Here is a 19,898-nt window from a genome sequence, read left to right as displayed (position 1 = left end):
TTAATAAATCACCTTTGGAAAGGAAGATTTTGAGAATTTTCTCAAGGAAGATAATTTATATAGGGAAATCAGAAGAGATAATTTTTTATTAGGAATATTGTTGTGGGTTAAATTAGGCTCATAAAAATAAAAGTCTGGGCTGGTGACTATTTGGACTTACTATTTAGAAAGTTGCAATAATAATAACCAAGTGTACATTTATTATTTTATAGTATAAATAGTACTTTGCACATCTTTTAAAAATAACAACTCTATGAAGGAAACAAGTATTCTTCTTTGCATTTTACAGATAAAAAAATTGCAAGAGGCATATAGCTAGTGAGTGTCAGGTCACAGCATAGTCGGGTAAAACTGAATACTCAAAGATCCACCTTAAGAGAATATTTTCATTTAAAGCATACTTTGAAAAACGACAGATGGGACACAGAGAGGAAAAGCTTCTGTTTAGGGTGGTCTATTAAGTTCCAAAAGGGTGGTGTGTTCAATTCCTAAGGCTGTTGTAAAAAATTACCACAAACTGGGTGGCTTAAAACAGGGGAAATCTATTCTCTCACAATTTGAGAGGCTAGCAGTATAAAATCAAGGTGTTGGCAAGGCTACACTCTTTCTGAAGTCTCTAACACAGGACTCTTCCTTGCCTCTTCCAGCTTCTGGTGGTTCCTGGCAATCCTTGGTATTTCTTGGCTTGTAGGAACATCACTCTAATATCTGCCTTTGTCTTCACGCGATCTTCCCTCTGAATCTGTGTATTCTCTCCTCTTCTTATAAGGAAGGACATCAGTCTTTGGATTTAGGGCCCAGATTAATTCACTATGACCTCAACTTGACTAATTACATCTGCAAAGACCCTTTTTCCAAATAAGGTCTTTGGATTCTGGGATTCTGGATGGATATGAATTTGGGGGCTGTGGGGGTGGGGGAGGAACACCATTCAACCCACTATAGATAAGTATCAAACTTCTCAGATGCCTCCCTTTCCTATTCACTCTCTTTAAAAGAGTAGGTATCACATTTAATGCAATCCCGATCAAAATATCATCAACATTTCTCACAGAGCTGGAACAAACAATCCTAAAATTTGTATGCAACCAGAAAAGACCCCAAATAGCCAAAGGAATGTTGAAAAAGAAAACCAAAGGTTGTAGCATCACAACTCCAGACTTCAAGCTATATTATAGAGCTGTCATCATCAAGACAGTATGGTAAAAAAAAAAAAAAAAAAAAAAAAAAAAAAGACAGTATGGTACTGGCACAAAAACAGACACAGATCAATGGAACAAAATAGAGAACCCCAAAATGGACCCTCAACACTATGGTCAATCAATCTCTGATGAAACAAAAAATATTCAATGGAAAAAAGATAGTCTCTTCTATAAATGATGTTGGGAAAATTGGATAGCCACATGTATAGGAATGAAACTGGACCATTTTCTTACATCATACACAAAAATAATCTCAAAATGGATGAAAGACCTAAATGTGAGACAGGAATCCATCAAAATCCTAGAGGAGAACACAGGCAGCAACTTCTATGGCCTTGGCTGCAGCAACCTAGGCACATTTCCAAAAGCAAGGGAAACAAAAGCAAAAAATGAATTACTGGTACTTTACCAAGATAAAAAGCTTTTGCACAGCAAAGGAAACAGTTAAGAAAACCAAAAGACAACCTACAGATAAGAGAAGATATTTGCGGGCAGCCTGGGTGGCTCGGTGGTTTAGCACTGCTTTTGGCCCAGGGCCTGATCCTGGAGACCCAAGATAGAGTCCCATGTTGGGCTCCCTGCATGGAGCCTGCTTCTCCCTCTGCCTGTGTCTCTGCCTGTCTCTCTGTGTCTCTCATGAATAAATAAAATCTTAAAAAAAAAAAAAGAAGATATTTGCAAAGGTCTTATCAGATAAAGGGCTAGTATCTAAAACCTATAAAGAACATATCAAATTCAACACCCAAAGAACAAAAAATCCAGTCAAGAAATGGGCAGAAGACATGAACAGACATTTCTCCAAAGAGGACATACAAATGATTAACAGACACATGAAAAAATGCTTAACATCACTTGGCATCAAAATCAAAATAACAGTGAGATACTACCTCAAAATGGCTAGAATTAAAATTAACAAGTCAGGAAAGGATAGATGTAACAAATCAGGAAAGCAGAGAAAGGAGAACGCTCTTACACCGTCAGTAGGACTCTCTCCCTCTCTCTGTGTCTCTCACGAATTAAATAAATAAAATCTTTTTTAAAAAGTTGAAAATAGAACTACCCTATGACTCAGCAATTATACTACTAGGTATTTATCCAAAGGACACAAACATAGTGATTCAAAGGGGCACATGCACCACAATGTATAGCAGAAATATCTACACTAGCCAAACTGTGGAAAAAGGACAGCTGTTCACTGACAGACAAATGGCTAAAGATATGGTATATATACACAATGGAATATTACTCAGCCACCAAAAAGAATTAAATTTTTCCATTTGCCATGATGTGGATGGAACTAGAGGGTATTATGCTAAGTGAAATAAGTCAATCATAGAGAGATAATTATCATATGATTTCATTCATATGTGGACTTTAAGAAACAAAATAGAAGATCATAAGGGAAGGGAGGAAAAATAGAACAAGATGAAATCAGAGAGGGAGACCAATCATAAGAGACTCTTAACTATAGAGGAAAAGAGGTTGCTGGAGGAAAAGGATGTTGGGGGATGGGGTAACGAGTTGGTGGGCATTAAGGAGGACATGTGATGTAATGAGCACTGAATGTTAGATGCAACTGATGAATCAATGAACTCTCCTCTGAAACTAATAATATACTATATATTAATTAATTGAATTTAAATAAAATTGAATTTTAAAAAGAGTACATATCCCTATATTTGCTAATTGTATTCTGTTCTTTCCCCTTCCAGTGACTCATATCCACTAGCTCTTTTATTCCTGTTCCTTTCCCCATCAGAAATATTTCTTTAACATGCTATGTGAATTAATCACACACACATAAGCACACACATGCATCCAGAGTATTAGTAGAGCCTTTCCCAGGGTATGGATCCTAACTATGTTTCCAAAGTCAGACAGTGTATATATATATATACACATAACTGTAGTATATATATACACATATATATATTACAATGGATAATATTCCATTATATATTAATATATAATGGAATATTATCCAGCCATAAAAAAGAAGGAAATCTTGCCATTTGCAACAACATGATGGAGCTAGAGTATATCATGCTAAGCAAAATAAGCCAGTTAGAGAAAGACAAATACCATATGATTTCACTGATATATGGGAATTCAAGAGATAAAACAAATGAACAAAAGTTAAAAAAAAAAAGGAGAGAGACAAACCAAAAAACAGTTTCTTAACTATAGAGAACAAATAGATGGTTACCAGAGAGGAAGTGGGTGGGGGGATGTATTAAATAGGTGATGGAGATTAGGAGTACACTGTCTTGATGAACACTCAGTAATGTATGGAACTATTGGATCACTATACTGTATATCTGAAACTAATAAGTTAACTATATGTTAACTTACACTGGAATTAAAAAAAAGAAAGACAATGCCTTATTTTAGAATCTCTTAATACTGGTCCATTTTGAGGCCATAAGCATTATTTCAAGTGAATGTTTACCACTGTTTTTATAAAGCAGCAACTCATGTTCATAGATATTGTGGTTTGTAAGATCTCTCTTGTTATCTATTTAATTTCCCTGCCCTGGTTATAGAGGAGGTCTCATACCTACAAAGAATCATTTGTACTTTCTTTGCATGTAGCTTGAACTAGCTTGTTGTCTCACTTAATAGGATTATAATCAGTTCATACTGATAGCAAGAGACTTACATTGTTGAATGAAGATTTTTTTGTTTGTTTTCTCTACTAAAAGAAGCTTCTGGATCTCGGAACTTAAAATTCTATCTTCTTTCTTCTTAAAAGGGAAAATTAAAGGGGCACCTGGGTGTCTCAGTTGGTTAAGCATCTGCCTTCCACCCTGGGATTGAGCTGGCCTCAGGCTCCCTGTTTACTGGGGAGTCTGCTTCTCCCTCTGCCTGGGCACCCCCCCCCCCACTCTCTCTCTCTCTCAAATAAATAAATAAATAAATAAATAAATAAATAAATAAATATTTAAAACAAAAGGAAAATTAAAAAGAATACATGAAATTATGCCTTTGCACATAGAAGGAATTCAATCAATATTGATTTCATTTGGATATTTGGAGCAATATTTTGATTCAAGTTATACTATAGGAATAAACACAAATGACATTTGCTCAGTAAGGGAAAAATGGCATTGGAACAGTACCCAACAAATGCACCAAAATAAATTCTAGATGAATTAAAAATATACAAATAAAAGCACAACATTACTAGAAGAAATAATGAGAGCATTAAAAAAATAATATGGGAGTGAGAAAAGTCCTTCCTAAAATATGGCACAAACTCCAGAAGTCATAATATAAGGATTCATAACTTCATAATATTAAAATCAAAACCAATTTCTGTATTGCAAAACACATAATTACCAAAATAAGAGAGATGACAGACTGGGAAACTTTGTAATTCATTTCATAGACAAGTTGCTAATTTATATAATGTATAAAAAGCTTATATAAATTGTATAAAAGTATAATAACCTGGGCAGCCCCGGTGGCTCAGCGGTTTAGCGCCGCCTTCAGCCCAGGGCATGATCCTGGAGACCCAGGACTGAGTCCCACGTCGGGCTCCCTGCATGGAGCCTGCTTCTCCCTCTGCCTGTGTTTCTGCCTCTCTCTCTCTCTCTCCCTTCTCTCTGTGTATTTTCATGAATAAATAAATAAATTCTTTTAAAAAATTAAAATAAAATAAGGGATCCCTGGGTGGCGCAGCGGTTTGGCGCCTGCCTTTGGCCCAGGGCGCGATCCTGGAGACCCGGGATCGAATCCCACATCGGGCTCCCGGTGCATGGAGCCTGCTTCTCCCTCTGCCTATGTCTCTGCCTCTCTCTCTCTCTCTCTCTCTCTCTCTCTCTCTGTGACTATCATAAATAAATAAAAATTAAAAAAATAAAATAAAATAAAATAAAATAAAATAAAAGTATAATAACCTAATGCAAAACCAGCAAATAGTTCATAGGAAAAGAAATAAAATGATTTTAAACATATAAAAGCAATCTCACTCACAGTAAGAGAAATACAAATTAAATTCTCACTGATATACAATTTAATACTGAATACATTGTCAAAACTCCAAAATTATTGATAATACAATGTATTTTTATTTATTTATTTATTTATTTATTTATTTATTTATTTATTTATTTATGATAGAGAGAGAGGCAGAGACACAGGCGGAGGGACAAGCAGGCTCCATGCCGGGAGCCCCACGTGGGACTTGATCCCGGGACTCCAGGATCACCCCTGGGCCAAAGGCAGGCGTGAAACCACTGAGCCACCCAAGGATCCCGATAATACAATGTATTAGTGAAGATGTGGCAAAAAAAAGTTTTTCTACACATTGCTGGTGGGAGTAAAAACTGGCACAATATCTATGGGATTCAATTTTTTAAGATCCATTAAAATGATATGCACATACTCTTTGACCTAGCAAGTCCAGTTCTATGAATTTATTCTACAGATATATCTTCACACATGTGAAATGGCATTGTGTCACAACTTCATAATAGTAAAAGATTAACTACTACCTAAATGTCTATCAGTAGGAGGCTGGTTAAATAAATAATGGTTTAGCCAACAATGGGATATCATGAAGCTATAGAAATGACTGAGGACTCTCCCACACAGAAATTCCTTCTCTGTAATCATTGCAGAGAAATGAAATAGATGACAGGAGAGGTCCAGAAAGATCATAAATACCTATAAACATGAAATATATATATAAAAGATGCAGAGCAGGATGCTTAGTGTGTATTGGTGTAAAAATGGGGAGGGGAGTATATGCAGGTATATATTTGCTTGTATATGCATAAAATATATTTAAAAGGACACACAAAAACTTGGTAACATGGATTGCCTTTGGCAAGGGAACTGAGTAGGTGGGAGACACAGAGAAAGAGTACCTTCTGTACTTTATGAATTCTAAGAATGTATTCCCTATTTAATAAGTTAATTAATTAATTAGAGATATCTCTCACACAGAGACACACCCATAAGCACAGACAAATATCAAACTTCATTTGCTACCACACTCAGGCCTAGAAAGATAAGTAAGTCCCCAGCATGCTACATTTTGGCAACATCATCAGGCTACTGGGTCTTGAAACTTAATGACACACGTGTTATAATTAGGATAATAGAACTCATCAGCCAAATATGTCCATCTCCTGAATTCCTAGCATTTATGCACATTCACTGAATGAAAAAATTCAGAATTAAGGATAAACTACAGGTGAAACAGTAAATAGCCTTTGTGGATAATCTCAACTATTAATAAAGTAAATATATACATGGTTGTTATACCTGGTAAGCTTGGAGACTTGGTTTCCATCACTGGGCTATGAGCTTGGTAAAGTCACTTAAACTAGGAGAGCTGGCTACCACATTAGTAAATAGAGAGTGTGGACTAGATCATTTTTTAAAAAATATTTTATTTATTTATTCATGAGAGACACAGAGAAAGAGAGAGAAGCAGAGACATAGGCAGAAGGAGAAGCAGGTTCCATGCAGGGAGCCTGTTGTGGGACTCAATCCTGGGACTCCAGGATCACGCCCTGGGCCAAAGGCAGGCGCTAGACCACTGAGCCACCCAGGGATCCCCTGGACTAGATCATTTTTAATGCTTCTTCCAGGTGCATTTCTCCGACAGGTATAATTGCAACATTCTTTATCAGAGTGTATGGTGACCAAGCTCTGTACTATAGGGTTATGTCTAAGTCTCCAGCTTCTTAGACTGGTGAAGACCCCAGAGAATTCCCCTGCATTCCAGTCTGACCCTTTCCCCTTTGCCTTAAAATATACAAAAATCTTCCTGTTATCCAAAAAACCTTTTGGGAGCCAATAGTTCATCTAACTATCTTACTGTTTCTTACTTCCCTTTATCTGCCAAATTTCTTAAATATAGGGTTTGTACCTGTTCCTTCCATGATTTAAAGCAACTGACATTTCGTTTGTCTCTCTTATCAAGGTGCAATTCACATTACATAAAGTTAATCATTTAAAGCACAACTCAGAGCAGCCCGGCTGGCTCTGGGCAGCCTGGGTGGCTCAGGGGTTTAGCGCCGCCTTCAGCCCAGGGTGTGATCCTGGAGACCCGGGATCAAATCCCACGTCAGGCTCCCTGCATGGAGCCTGCTTCTTCCTCTGCCTGTGTTTCTCTCTCTCTCTCTCTCTCTCTCTCTCTGTGTCTCTCATGAATAAATAAATAAAATCTTTCAAAAAAAAAAAAAAAAGCACAACTCAGTGACATTTAGTACATTCACAGTGTTGTCTAAGCAACACCTCCATCTAGTTTTAAAATATCCTCATCACCTTCCATCAGACCTCATGCTGATTAAGTAGGCACTCCTCACTCCTTCCTTCCCTCAGTCCCTGGCAATCATTTTCTATCTTTATGGACTTAACTATTCTGGATATTTCATATAAATATATAAATTGAACATGACGACCTATGTAACCTTTGGCATCTGGATTATTTTACTTATTTGTTATTTGAATATGCTGACTCATTCCCTTCACAGGTTCTTTGTACTTACTGGTCCTTTTTGGAATGCTCATTACCCAGATCTTTGCATGGCTGTTTCTTTCACATCATTCAGGTCCTCTGACCACTCTGGTTAATAGATTCACCCAATCACAGTCTGTTTCACATTATCCCATCATATCTTCTTCATTGAACTTAACCATTCTGAAATTTTCTTGTTTATATTTTCTTATATTCTCTTCTAAAATGTAGCTCCTGCTTGCATCATCTGTTGCTATGTCACTTGTACTTGGCAAATAGTGACTGTTAAATATTTGCTGACTGATGAATAATTGCACTACGGTTGTGTCAAATACTAAAATGATGGTATGTTTAAGGCACAGTGTTGACTCCAAGAAGGGAGACATCCTGGAGGGGTTCTGTATGAGTGCCTTGACATTTGTGAATGTCTGGCTTCTAGTTTTCTACTTCCATGCCCACCTTCACAGTTATCATAATCATGTCTATACCCCAAACAGATGTGTCCCATGTATACTCCTTTATTTCCAACTACCTAGTGGAAATTTCCAATTTATCATTCCCCAGACCCAGCTGATCTCTGCAATGGTTTTTTTTTTTTTTTTTTTTTCCTGCAAATTTAGGATTTTAGGGCCTGCTCTAACCATTCTGTCCTCTTCATCTGTGACATCCATCCTGGCAAAACATCAGTTTCTTCAATATTTCTAGTGTTGTATTCCATTCCCTAAGAGAATCAATTGATTTATCCCGATTCCAAACATATCAGAATTAGCATATTGTGATCCTCAATAAATATGGCTTCCCCTTTACCATTGCCTAGCCACATTTCCCTTATATCTATATAAGGCCTTTGCTGACCATTGCTGTTCTCATTTATTTGTCCCTCATCTGACCTCCTGAAGTCCATATCTGTACTTCTCTTTTTGATCCTTAACAAATATGATCTTGTTTAAATGAAAATTACTCACTGATTTATCCCAGTAGAACAGAAAATTCTTGAAGTGTAGGTTGTTTAAAAATTTTTAAATAATATACACAGCCTTGTACCCAGAGCTATGTGCATATCATACACACATAAGTAATATCTTAATGATAAATAAATATGGTTATTAAGAAACTATGACAGAAACTCTTGTGGGCTAGGAACAGGTTTTCAGAGAGGCTGAAAATAGAGATGATTGGTATCTTGGCTTCCTATACATCTATTTTGCAGTATTCCCAAAACTGGCTGCATATTAGAATCACATGGGAAGTTTACCAATGCCAGGGACTCAAAGAGATTCTAACTTAGCTGGTCTGGTTTGGAGTATTAGTGTTCTGTGGAAACTCCCTATGTAATTCCAATGTATAGAACTACTGGGTGGGCCGTCCGGGTGGCTCAGTAGTTTGGTGCCACCTTCCTCTGGGCATAATCCTGGAGACCTGGGATCGAGTCCCACTATGGCTCCCCCGAGGACCCTGCTTCTCCCTCTGCCTGTGTCTCTGTTTCTCTCTCTGTATCTTTCATTAATGGATGAATAAAATCTTAAAAAAAAAAAAACTACTGGGCAAGACTTTCAGAACTTATCACGTTCTATAAATATCTAACTATATATTTCCATCATACTTTTTTTTTCTTGAGTCTGTGGGGTTTTTGTATGACATATTTAGATATTATGTCAAATCACTATACGACCTACACAGTACAGCAGGAGTACTGCTGAAATGGGAACTTTCAGTTTAGAATAATCTCAATATGGGGTGTTTGGGGAAAACAGTCAGACAGAGAAGGGCAGACACTATTTGTTGGCCATTCAATGACGTGTACTACTTTTTTTCTTGGCTTATAAAGTCCATATTTTGTTCAGGTGGCGATGTTCTTTCCTCAGAGGATGGATCATGATTGCCTAAACTTATTTGGCAATCCCATTGTCCTGTCTTTGGTTTTCACCTTCTCAGCCACTGAAGCTAAGGTGACTGAAAAAGTCATAGCCAAAGATAATTTTGTGCAAGTCTACTGATGGGCTACTAATAGTTGGATTTCTAAAAAAAAGAGACTGGGGATCCCTGGGTGGCTCAGGGGTTTAGTGCCTGCCTTTGGCCCAGGGCGTGATCCTGGAGTCCTGGGATCGAGTCCCACATCAGGCTCCCTGCATGGAGCCTGCTTCTCTCTCTGCCTGTGTCTCTGCCTCTTTCCCTCTCTGTGTCTCTCATGAATAAATAAATAAAATCTTAAGAAAGAAAGAAAGAAAGAAAGAAAGAAAGAAAGAAAGAAAGAAAGAAAGAAAGAAAAAGAAAGAAGAAAGAAAGAAAGAAAGAAAGAAAGAAAGAAAGAAAGAAAGAAAGAAAGAAAGAAAGAAAGAAAGACTGGGCTTATGTGTGCCACCTATTTTCATTTCCTTTCCTGACTGTATACTTTCTCAGTCATCACCACTGAGTAGCAAGCACAGAGACAAAAGCCAATATACTAAAGATGGTAGAACAGGACAACAAGGTTTTGAGTTAATGATAATAATATTCTTGAGTATTTGAAACTACAAATGTCCTAACATCCTCTTACTATGTGAGAGTAAATGTCTCTCTTATATACTCAACTAATAAAAGTTGAATTTTTTGTTACTTGCTCCCAGAAGTATTCCAAGGTGTCTTAGTCTGCTTGGGCTGCCATAACAAAACTATAGATCTATGATTTAAACAACAGAAATTAATTTTCTCACAATTCTGGAGGCTAGAAGTCCCAGACCTAGTTCCAGCAGGGTCTGTTCCTGGTAATGATTCTCTTCCTGGCTTGAGCTCCTTCTCACTGTATCTTCATTGCCTTTCCTTAACGTGTATGTAGAGAGAGAGAACAAGCTCTCTTGTGCTGCTTCTTATAAGGACATAAATCTTATCATGAGGAATCTACCTTTGTGACCTCATCTAAGCCTAATTACCTCCCAAAGGTCCCATCTCCAAATATCATCATATTGGAGGTTAGGATTTCAAATAAGGAACTTTGGGGTGGGGGAACACAAATATGCAGTCCATATACCAATTGTTAAAAAATTCCTCTATTCACATATAGGAATATCGTTACCCTATGACCATGCTCAAGGTAAAAGAAAAGCCTGTTGTACGTTTTTATTTTATTTGTTTATTTATTTATTTATTTATTTATTTATTTATTTATTTAATTCATGAGAGACAGAGAGAGAGAGAGAGAGAGGTGGAGGTATACGCAGAGGGAGAGGCAGACTCCATGCAGGGAGCCTGATGTAGAACTCGATCCTGGGACTCCAGGATCACTCCCTGAGCCAAAGGCAGACAGACGCTCAACCGCTGAGCCATTCAGGAGTCCCAACCTGTTGTATGTTTTTAATGGCTTTCTTCAGGGTTTGGTTGAAAATTATAGAATTACCATAGAGGAGATCATGTAACACATAAAATGTGGCAAAAATACAAAATATACTCCCTCAAAGCTACAAAACAATTACAAAAGTAGAAATTATCTATTTATTTGCTAAATATTCACTGAATGCCTACTGTGCATTGTGCATCTGAGGGATTTAAAGGTGAGAATATCAGGATTCCAGTCTTGTATACTCTATCAGGCAAGATAAGAGAAACATGAATGACTGATGAAGAAAGAGTATAATACTCACCCTATAGAGATACAAAGTGTTGTAGAAGTTCAGTGTTAGGAGAAAGAATTTCATTGAAGAGGTCAGATTTGGCATGTCTCTTAATTTAGTAGGAGAATCTCTATAGAAACCAGATGTGAGAGATGCCTGGGTGGCTTAGTGGTTGAGCATCTACCTTTGGCTCAGGTCATCATCCTGGGGTCCTGGGATGGAGTCCTGCATCAGGCTCCTCCTACCTGTCTCTGCCTCCCTCTCTCTCTCTTTGTCTCTCATGAATAAATAAATAAAATCTTAAAAAAAAAAAAAGAAACCAGATGTGAAATTTTAAAATGAACCACATGAATACATTTTCTCATCTGCTTTGGGGTACCTTCTCTCAGAACTGATTCCCTTGCTGAAAATGGGTAGCTGATCAACTTAGTCATGAATCTGAGGTTAAGTAATCCTGCCCTTGCTGATGAAGAAGAATTACTAACTGCCTGAAGGAAAGGTTTCACTTTTATCTAGGGTCCTAACATTTTTAGGCTAATATGATATTATTTAGGAACCTGGCAAAGTAATTAACCCACAGCTTGTGTTAATACATTTATTTATTTATTTATTTTTTTTTGTGTGTTAATACATTTATAAAACATAAAATCCTTGTTTACTTTGTCACCAGATCCATCGTCAGTACCCTTGACTATTGGGCACATTGGTGCTTCAGTCTTTCATGAACTGTTGGGAAAACTGCTAGAATTATGAAGGCCAATAAATTGTTTGGCCCTTTAAAGAGAGCTAATGGAAACTTGTGACAATCTAGATAATATAGTCTCTTCCAAATTTTCATTCATCTCTACCATGTACACCAATGTTATTCCAGCCAGCCCACTTCCACATTTGTAGAACCCATGGTGAGAGCTTAAATGGAGGTCTACACACCATATGTCTAAATATTTAAAAGTTACATGTCAAATGGCTCCATGAAACAGGTTCCACCTTCCTACTCTGACAAATATATACCTTCATTAACATCCTAGAAGGAAAACAAAACAAAACAAAACAAAACAAAACAAAACAAAACAAAACAAAAAAGCATCCTAGAAGGCCAAGTTCTAGTAAGGAGTCCTCAGACTTTAGAGGAGAACTCCTGCTTGGGGAGTTAGCTCACAGCCTCCAGACCCCAACCCCATTTCCCTGTTCTTACCACCCTGGTTTCGTCTCTCACTATGAATGGTTTCACGTACACATGTGGGAACATTCTGCCTAAACATATGACATTCATTCCCCACTCCAGCAAAATCACCCCTTGGGCTTGGTGGTGTAGACCAAAAGGATGGTCCCAGGGAAAAATCTTGTGCAGGTCCTGGAAGTGCACTTAAAATTCGAGAATGCCGTTTGTAGAGTGTGGTCTGGGGGGGTGGTGTGCTGCTGAGTGATAAGTTGGTACCCTCTCATGATCTCATGGACTCCTCAAACAGTGGGAAGGGATGAGGTGCAGCCAAGGTAAAGCCAGAGCAGAGTCCTCTAATATGCTGCACCCCAGCACTCCTTTCTCTGTGGCTTGTTAGCAGTGAGAATTTGTGTGAGTTCTTTGAACTATATGGGCCTTAGTTTCCCAATCTGTATAAGGGATCATAAAACGCTGCTCCTGCTTCTACATCAAGGTTGTTGAAAGGTCTAAATAAATTTAACAATGTATGTACAAGTGCTTTGTAAAGGTGCTATATATACTAGTAATGTGTTGTTATTATGCTGCTTTGTTTGCCTGTTTGTTTTGCATTGTACCATGTACTAAATCAAAGGGCAAAGCAGCTGCCTGCTGTGCACATGCTCTCGTGTTCTCATTAACATACAACCGAAGAAGCAGATATGGAGAGAGGATGACAAAGGAGGCAAAGGTTATTAAATATCCTTCAGATTTTATGTTTCCTAAACATGCTGCCTGCATCCTCCAGGTCCAGATTGATTTCTCTAAGACTTTGAGTTTGTGGACATGTGCTAATTTGCATGGTTGATCTAGGCGCCCAGATTGATGGCAGGTAGGGGACATTACTCTTCAGCTGTAAAGCAGGATAACTCCTGCATTAAACAGGAGGCAGGCTGATATCTCATCGGTTCAGCCGGCACAGAATATGCAGCGTACCTTTGTGGCAGAAGCAGGCTACTACTGAACGAGCGGGGTGTGCCGGAGAATGAATTACACCCTGAGCTTCTGCATCCATAAAAATGAGGCCGTTCTGGGGTCAGGCGGGTGGGTGATGTGTCATGGAGGCAGGTTAAACTGATTCGACCCTCTGGCTCCCTGATTTGAAGCTGACAAAAGGGGCTGTGCTGTGGCTCTGGGCTCAGAATGATCTTACTATTGTCTCTGGCCATTTTGAACCAGGGAAGACTCTGGATTTCTCTTTCTTAGAATTACCTTTTCTTTCTTCTTTAAAAACAAAACCAAAAAAACCCCCCTCATTCCTATCTGTACAGAAATCCAAATCAGTGTTGCTCTCAGGGTAGAGATTTTGGTATGTTTGGGGCAAAACCCCCATAATCTTTATCTCCTTTTAGCATCTAACTAAGTAGAACAAATTGTGCTATTTCTGTTTTTTTGCTTTTCAAAAGCAATTACTTTCTTGTCATTTTTAGACATGCAGGCAGAAGAGTCTGCCTTGATTACCCATCCTTGCTCCCCTCCCCCTTTCAAGTCCTCAGGCTTGCTAGGGAAGGATTCAATTAAATGAAGTGTCAATGGATCTACAATGGTTTCAGGTCAGAGACGTCAGTAAAAAGCTGCAGAGCTTTGCTGCCCCCGTGTATGTAAATGTATATATTTATACCAGGGATGTCAACTTTCAGGACTCTCCTCCTCTGCTCTTCCCTGATCAAAGATGATTGCTGAGGCAATTACTGCAAAGGAAAAGAAAATCAGGGCCTCTCCTTCATCCTTGTGCTGTCGGAGTTTAATTGCTTGGAATAATGGAGCAGGAGTCCCTTCCCTTTGCACACGGCCACACTTAGGCACACACAAACTTTCACGCATGGCTGTGCTAGGACACAAATACACTCGATGGCAATGCAGGAAAACATGCATGTGCCCCCTAGTTCTGATGCACATACATGTCCACAGGGCTACCTGTACCACAAAGAAAAACACTGCGCACTCTGGCTAATTCAATAAAAGCAATGCATAGTATCTGACTCACAGCAAAAACCATGTTTTTATCTTCTTTATGAAAGACTTAACAATTTTTATTCCCTTACCAAAAGAGAGAGTGAAGATAAAGTGAGAAGTCATAGCAACAAAATACACAAATAGTTCAAACTGCTTTTGTTGTTTAATTCTTCTATACATACTGTCACAGAAGTCCTAGGTCTCTGCACAAACACTTCACATGTTAAAACCCCTCTCAGACCCTTTTTGCTTTGTGTAGGCAGTTACAAGAACAAGTTGAGTATTCCGTGCTATTTCCTGTGTTCTAAGCTATTCTGTTTTGTTCTCCTAAGACATGGAGAGGGATTCTAGCTTGCATCAACAAATACAAGGAATGACATTCAGATGCAGAGATTTTGAGCTTTCTCTCTGATTAGTTCTGCTGTGTCCAGGCACTAGGAGCGCATGCAGCTTTAAGTGACGGAAAATCCCCGGTCAAGTGCACAACACAGGCTCTAAAGCATCCATATAGTAGATACAGTTTTTCATTTCCAGCTCCTTGGGGCTGTAAGATTTTAAATATTATTATTTGGTCTAATTAGTTCCTCCTTCAATGGCAAGAGAATAAAGACAGGGAAAAAAATACTCTCACTAACCCTGTCATCAACACAAAGACAAGCTACAGATACTTGGCTTTGTGTTATAATCACTGAAAGTTTTCCTTTTTCTTTTTTATGGATTAAATTGTTGAGGCTGTGTGCATGAAGCACATGTCCATCCTTTCTAGAACATTTGAGAATAAACACAGCTTTTCAGAAAAAAGGATATATTTTTTTCCCCCACAGTTGTGATTGTTGAAATTAAGAAAAAATTTTTTCTGAAAATTTCAGAAAAGTTATGGTGTTAGGTAACAAAATGCAGGCCAAAAAGGATCCCAAAGCACCTTGTTTTATAGGTTTGGAGATAAATGGGACTATGTGGGAGGGCCCCACGAATATGCCAAATATTACAACTAACCCCTAATAACGTCTCTGATATTTTTGTTTTCCTTGTTCTGGTTCCTAACTGAACTCTGAGCTTGGATTATATATTTCTGATTCTCTTCTCTAATGGCTCCTAGTGCCTCTTTACAAACATCTGCAACTCAGGTTGCAGCCTTCCTGCTGCACTGATGCTAATCAGCTCAAACTCTGCCCAACCCTCTATGTTAAGTCTAATAAGAGAGGCAGAAACATAAACCGACAGTTAGGATATGGGACAAAGGCCATGATAAACGTGATGGGAGAGTACCCAGGAGAGGCACAAAACCTATTTGGGAGGGGAGGAAAAGACACGGGATCCTGTTCTGGTGGAGATGACTCTTGGGTCAGAATTAGCCAGCAGGGTATTAGTTGTACTGGCCGCCTCAGCCAAAATCACCTTGCATTTGAAATTAATCTTTCAAGTGATTTAATCTCTTTAACCCTCATTTGATGGGAAGACCAATTCCCTTTTCCAGAGTTTTGTAAACTCCTAGGTTCAAGTGGCTTACAGTCCAGCTCCTATTGCATATTCAATGTCACAGGCATTAAACTTCTTTTGGTCTGTTCCTTCCCTAGACTGTATCAATCCCAGTGTGGTACCTGATGCTACATAAGTACTTGGCACTTGATTTATATACACAACCTACACAGGGTATTTTTGTGAACACTCTGAACTTTGGAAGGATGAGGATTTTCCATTATCATATTTTTAGTTCTTTCTTGGTTTTCCAACTTCTTGCCTTAGTGTTTTTTGTCTCTTTTACTTCTCCAGCCTGCCTCTGTACATCCAATGTGCATATTCTCTATCCTTTAGAAGTGCACTTAAGTATGTACACACACACACACACACACACACACACACACACACACACTCTCTCTCTCTCCCTTAGCAGAGGCTTTGAAATGATAGAATTTTCCTTCTTCCTCCTCTACTTGTCTCTGCAGAGATGGATTTCCTCATGCTGAGGATTATGGAATCTCTCCTCATTACCTCCCCAACAAGGTCAGGTCATTCCACAAATAGTTACTATGTATCAACAGTGCCTGGCTTTGTTTTATAGGCATTGGGGACACAGCAGAAAACAGAGTCCTTGCCCCTACAGGGACAGCATTAGTTTCTAAAACAATTTCCCCATTTTTCCAGTAGGTAAAATGTATTTAATAAATGTTGCTGAATAAGAGTTCTCACTTAACTTTCTTCTGCTGCCTTGTCTCTTTTTACTCCACTTCACCACCCTTGTGTTTCAGTCTACTGTAGACTCCCCAAAGGCCACCCAGTCCATTCCTGCTACTTGAACTCTGCAAAGAGTATTTTTAAAGCTAACATTTATTGTGTTCTTCTCATGAGCTTTGCAAAGTGCTTTATATTCATTCTTTCATGTAATCCTCACAAAAACCCAATGAAGTAAATAATATTAGTTTCATTTTATAGATGAATAAACAGGAGCTTAAAGCAGTTATGTTTTTTTTTTTTTTTCTCAATAGCTGGTCTCTACCTATTAAAATCCTACCCAGTCTTAATATCCAATTCCAAATCACCTGCTTTCTCCCACCTTTGAAATTTCACATCACTGTGTTTCAGCTCTGACTAACCTAATTTACTAATGTATTAAAGATACATTTTTTTTACTATTAGACTTTAAGTTCCTTAACAGTAAGGGGTGGATACAAAACATACTTGGATCTATTCTTTTCCCTACATAAGGAAGCATCGGTATATGCTTTTGAATTAATTTAAATTAAATAATCATAGCAAATGGATTATCTCAAAAAGGACCTGAAGGTCACTTGAATTATCTGTATCTGTAAGGAAGTTCAAAATACTGCTCCAGGGATACCTGGATGGCTCAGTGATTAAGTGCCTGCATTCAGCCCAGGGCATGATCCTGGAGTCCCGGGATCAGTCCCGCATTGGGCTCCCTGCGTGGAGCCTGTTTCTCCCTCTGCCTGTGTCTCTGCCTCTCTCTCTCTCTCTCTCTGTCTCTCATGAATAAATAAATAAATATTTAAAAAAATACTGCTCCAGATAGAGCCAGAATTTTGAAATAATTTTAAATATTATATAATATCTGCATAGTGTGAATTAACATGGTTCCAAACTATTTGAGACCATTCTGTTCTATGGCAGGAATAAAATAACATTGTAGAAGTCAGAAAACTAAAAACAAAAGTTAAACCAATTTCAGACTCACTAAATAATGAGAGGACTTAACAGCTGCTACTGTAAACAACTTGATCACGTTTTCAGAACAGGTAAATTTTGTACACTACCTAAGTCAGACTTATAGTTAGAAAAGAGACCCTGTTCCAGGTGCTCAAGGTCTATATTTGGTGCATCCAAAGACAGTGATTATCTGTGCATGTATCTGATTTTCTTCTCTTTGTTCACTGATGGTGAATCTATGATAAAATGTTTTCTCAAGGGTCACCAAGAACCCATATAGATTTCCACTATAGGTAAAGACTAGAAGGAATTACAGGTGTCAAATCCATTTTTTTGTGGTAAAGTTAAAATCTGTCTATGTCTCCCTCGTGTCACATAATTAGTATTTATTTTATACAGCTACAGATAGCAGGTAGTATAGATAGATACCACTGCCTCATATAGGTGAAGATATGAGGAAATAAAAGTAAAAAAGAAAAGAGAGACTGGGCTCCTAGAATAGAAGAATATTAAATGGAAGTGGTAGGATATGGACTGTAGGACTTAATAAAGAGAATATAGTTCATTTTTACTGAGGCTATTACTCATTTCAAAAAAACGGCTTTGCCTCATTGATTTTCACTGGTCATTGAGTCATCTATTTGCTGGCTGGTGCTTTGGTTCTTTTTTTTTTTTTTTAATGTCTTTATTCAGCTGCTTTGAACCTCTGCAATTTTGTATTATGTGTTGCACTAATCAAATGCCAAATCGAGCAATGTTTTCATTATGAAGATGTGGTTAAAACAGTCTCATAAAAAGGATGTAATTTGTATGCAGTCAGGAAAAAGCTTCCATGGAAGATTTCTCAACCATACAGGTGATGACCTTTAGGAAGAGTATTCAAGACTTCCTAGCAAGTTTTCAGAATATCTTAACCTCGGTGTGCTGGGTACTTTCCATTTGCCCTTCCAGATTTACTCTACATCCTTCTTCACCTGGTTTGTGCTGAGGCTGACCTTTATGAACTATATTAACTGGCCCCCTTGCCTCTGGCTTCCACTGGTTCAGCTAAATGGGATCAGTGGGGAAAAGGAGATCCACTCCCTCTCTGAAGATCAGTGGAGGGTAGCTGTGTTCTTTGGACATTGCAAATCTTCCCAAATGTCCTCTCTATACAACTCTCTCTCCTTCCTCACCTTCAAGGTTGGGGTGTTAACAGGTCTCCTATTCTGTTATTATGTTATTAGCTTCAGGACACTGCATTATCTCTTGCTATTTCTTTTCTTTTTCTTTTTCTTTTTTTTTTTTTTTTTTTTTTTTAGTGTAAATTTGTGTTTCAGCCCATTTAAAAAAATTCTTTATTTAAATTCAGTTTAGTTAACATATACTGTATTATTAGTTACTGGGTAGAATTTAGTGATTCATCAGTTGCATATAACATCCAGTGCTCATTATATAAAGTGCCCTCCTTAATGCCTATCTCCCAATTACCCCTTCCCACCCACCTCCCCTCCAGCAAACTTCCGTTTGTTTCCTAGAGTTCAGCATCTCTTATGCTTTGCCTCCTTCTCTATTTTCATCTTATTTTATTTTTCCTCCCCTTTCCCTATGTTTATCTGTTTTGTTTCTTAATTCCACATATGAGTGAAATCATCTAGCATTTGTATTTCTTTGACTGACTTATTTCACTTAGCCCTCTGGTTCCATCCACGTCATTACAAATCGCAAGACTTCATTCTTTTTAATGGCTGAGCAGTAGTCCATTGTGTGTGTGTGTGCGCGCATGCATGCACACACACACTTCTTCCTTATCCATTCATCTGTTGATGGACATCTGGGCTCTTTCTATATTTTGGCTCTTTATGGACATTGTTGCCATAAACACGGTGTAAATACCCTTTGAATCACTATGTTTGTGTCCTTTGGATAAATACCTAGTAATGCAATTGCTGTTTTGTAGAGTGATTCCATTTTTAACTTTTTGAGGAATCTCCATACTCTTTTCTGGAGTGGCTGTACTAGCTTGCATTCCTACCAAAAATGTAAGAAGGTTCCACTTTCTCCACATCCTAGCCAACATCCATCCTTTCCTGACTTGTTAATTCTAGCCATTCTGACTGGTGTGAGGTTGTATCTCACTGTAGTTTTTATTTAGATTTCCCTGATGTCAAGTGACGTTGAGCATTTTTTTCATGTGTTTTTTGGCCACGTGTAGGTCTTCTTTGGAGAAATGTCTGTTCATATCTTCTGCCCATTTCCCAACTGGACTTTTTGTTTTGTGGGTGTTTAGTCTGACAAGTTCTTTATAGATTTTCAATTCTAGCTCTTTATCTGGCATG

General features: G+C 38.1%; 1 long non-coding RNA gene across 2 annotated transcripts in view; it reads right to left on the bottom strand.

Moving 5' to 3' along the window:
- Positions 1-10,512, bottom strand: part of LOC144308590 (uncharacterized) — a 125,668-nt gene extending 115,156 nt beyond the window's left edge. For both annotated transcript variants that reach the window (XR_013375015.1, XR_013375016.1), the window contains exon 1: positions 10,368-10,512. This is a non-coding gene — a long non-coding RNA (uncharacterized LOC144308590). The remainder of the gene's footprint in view (positions 1-10,367) is intronic.
- Positions 10,513-19,898: the final 9,386 nt, after the last annotated feature.

Source organism: Canis aureus, chromosome 3 (assembly GCF_053574225.1).
Source record: "Canis aureus isolate CA01 chromosome 3, VMU_Caureus_v.1.0, whole genome shotgun sequence".
Classification (NCBI taxonomy): Eukaryota; Metazoa; Chordata; class Mammalia; order Carnivora; family Canidae; genus Canis; species Canis aureus.
This window is presented reverse-complemented; position numbering and strand designations above follow the sequence as displayed.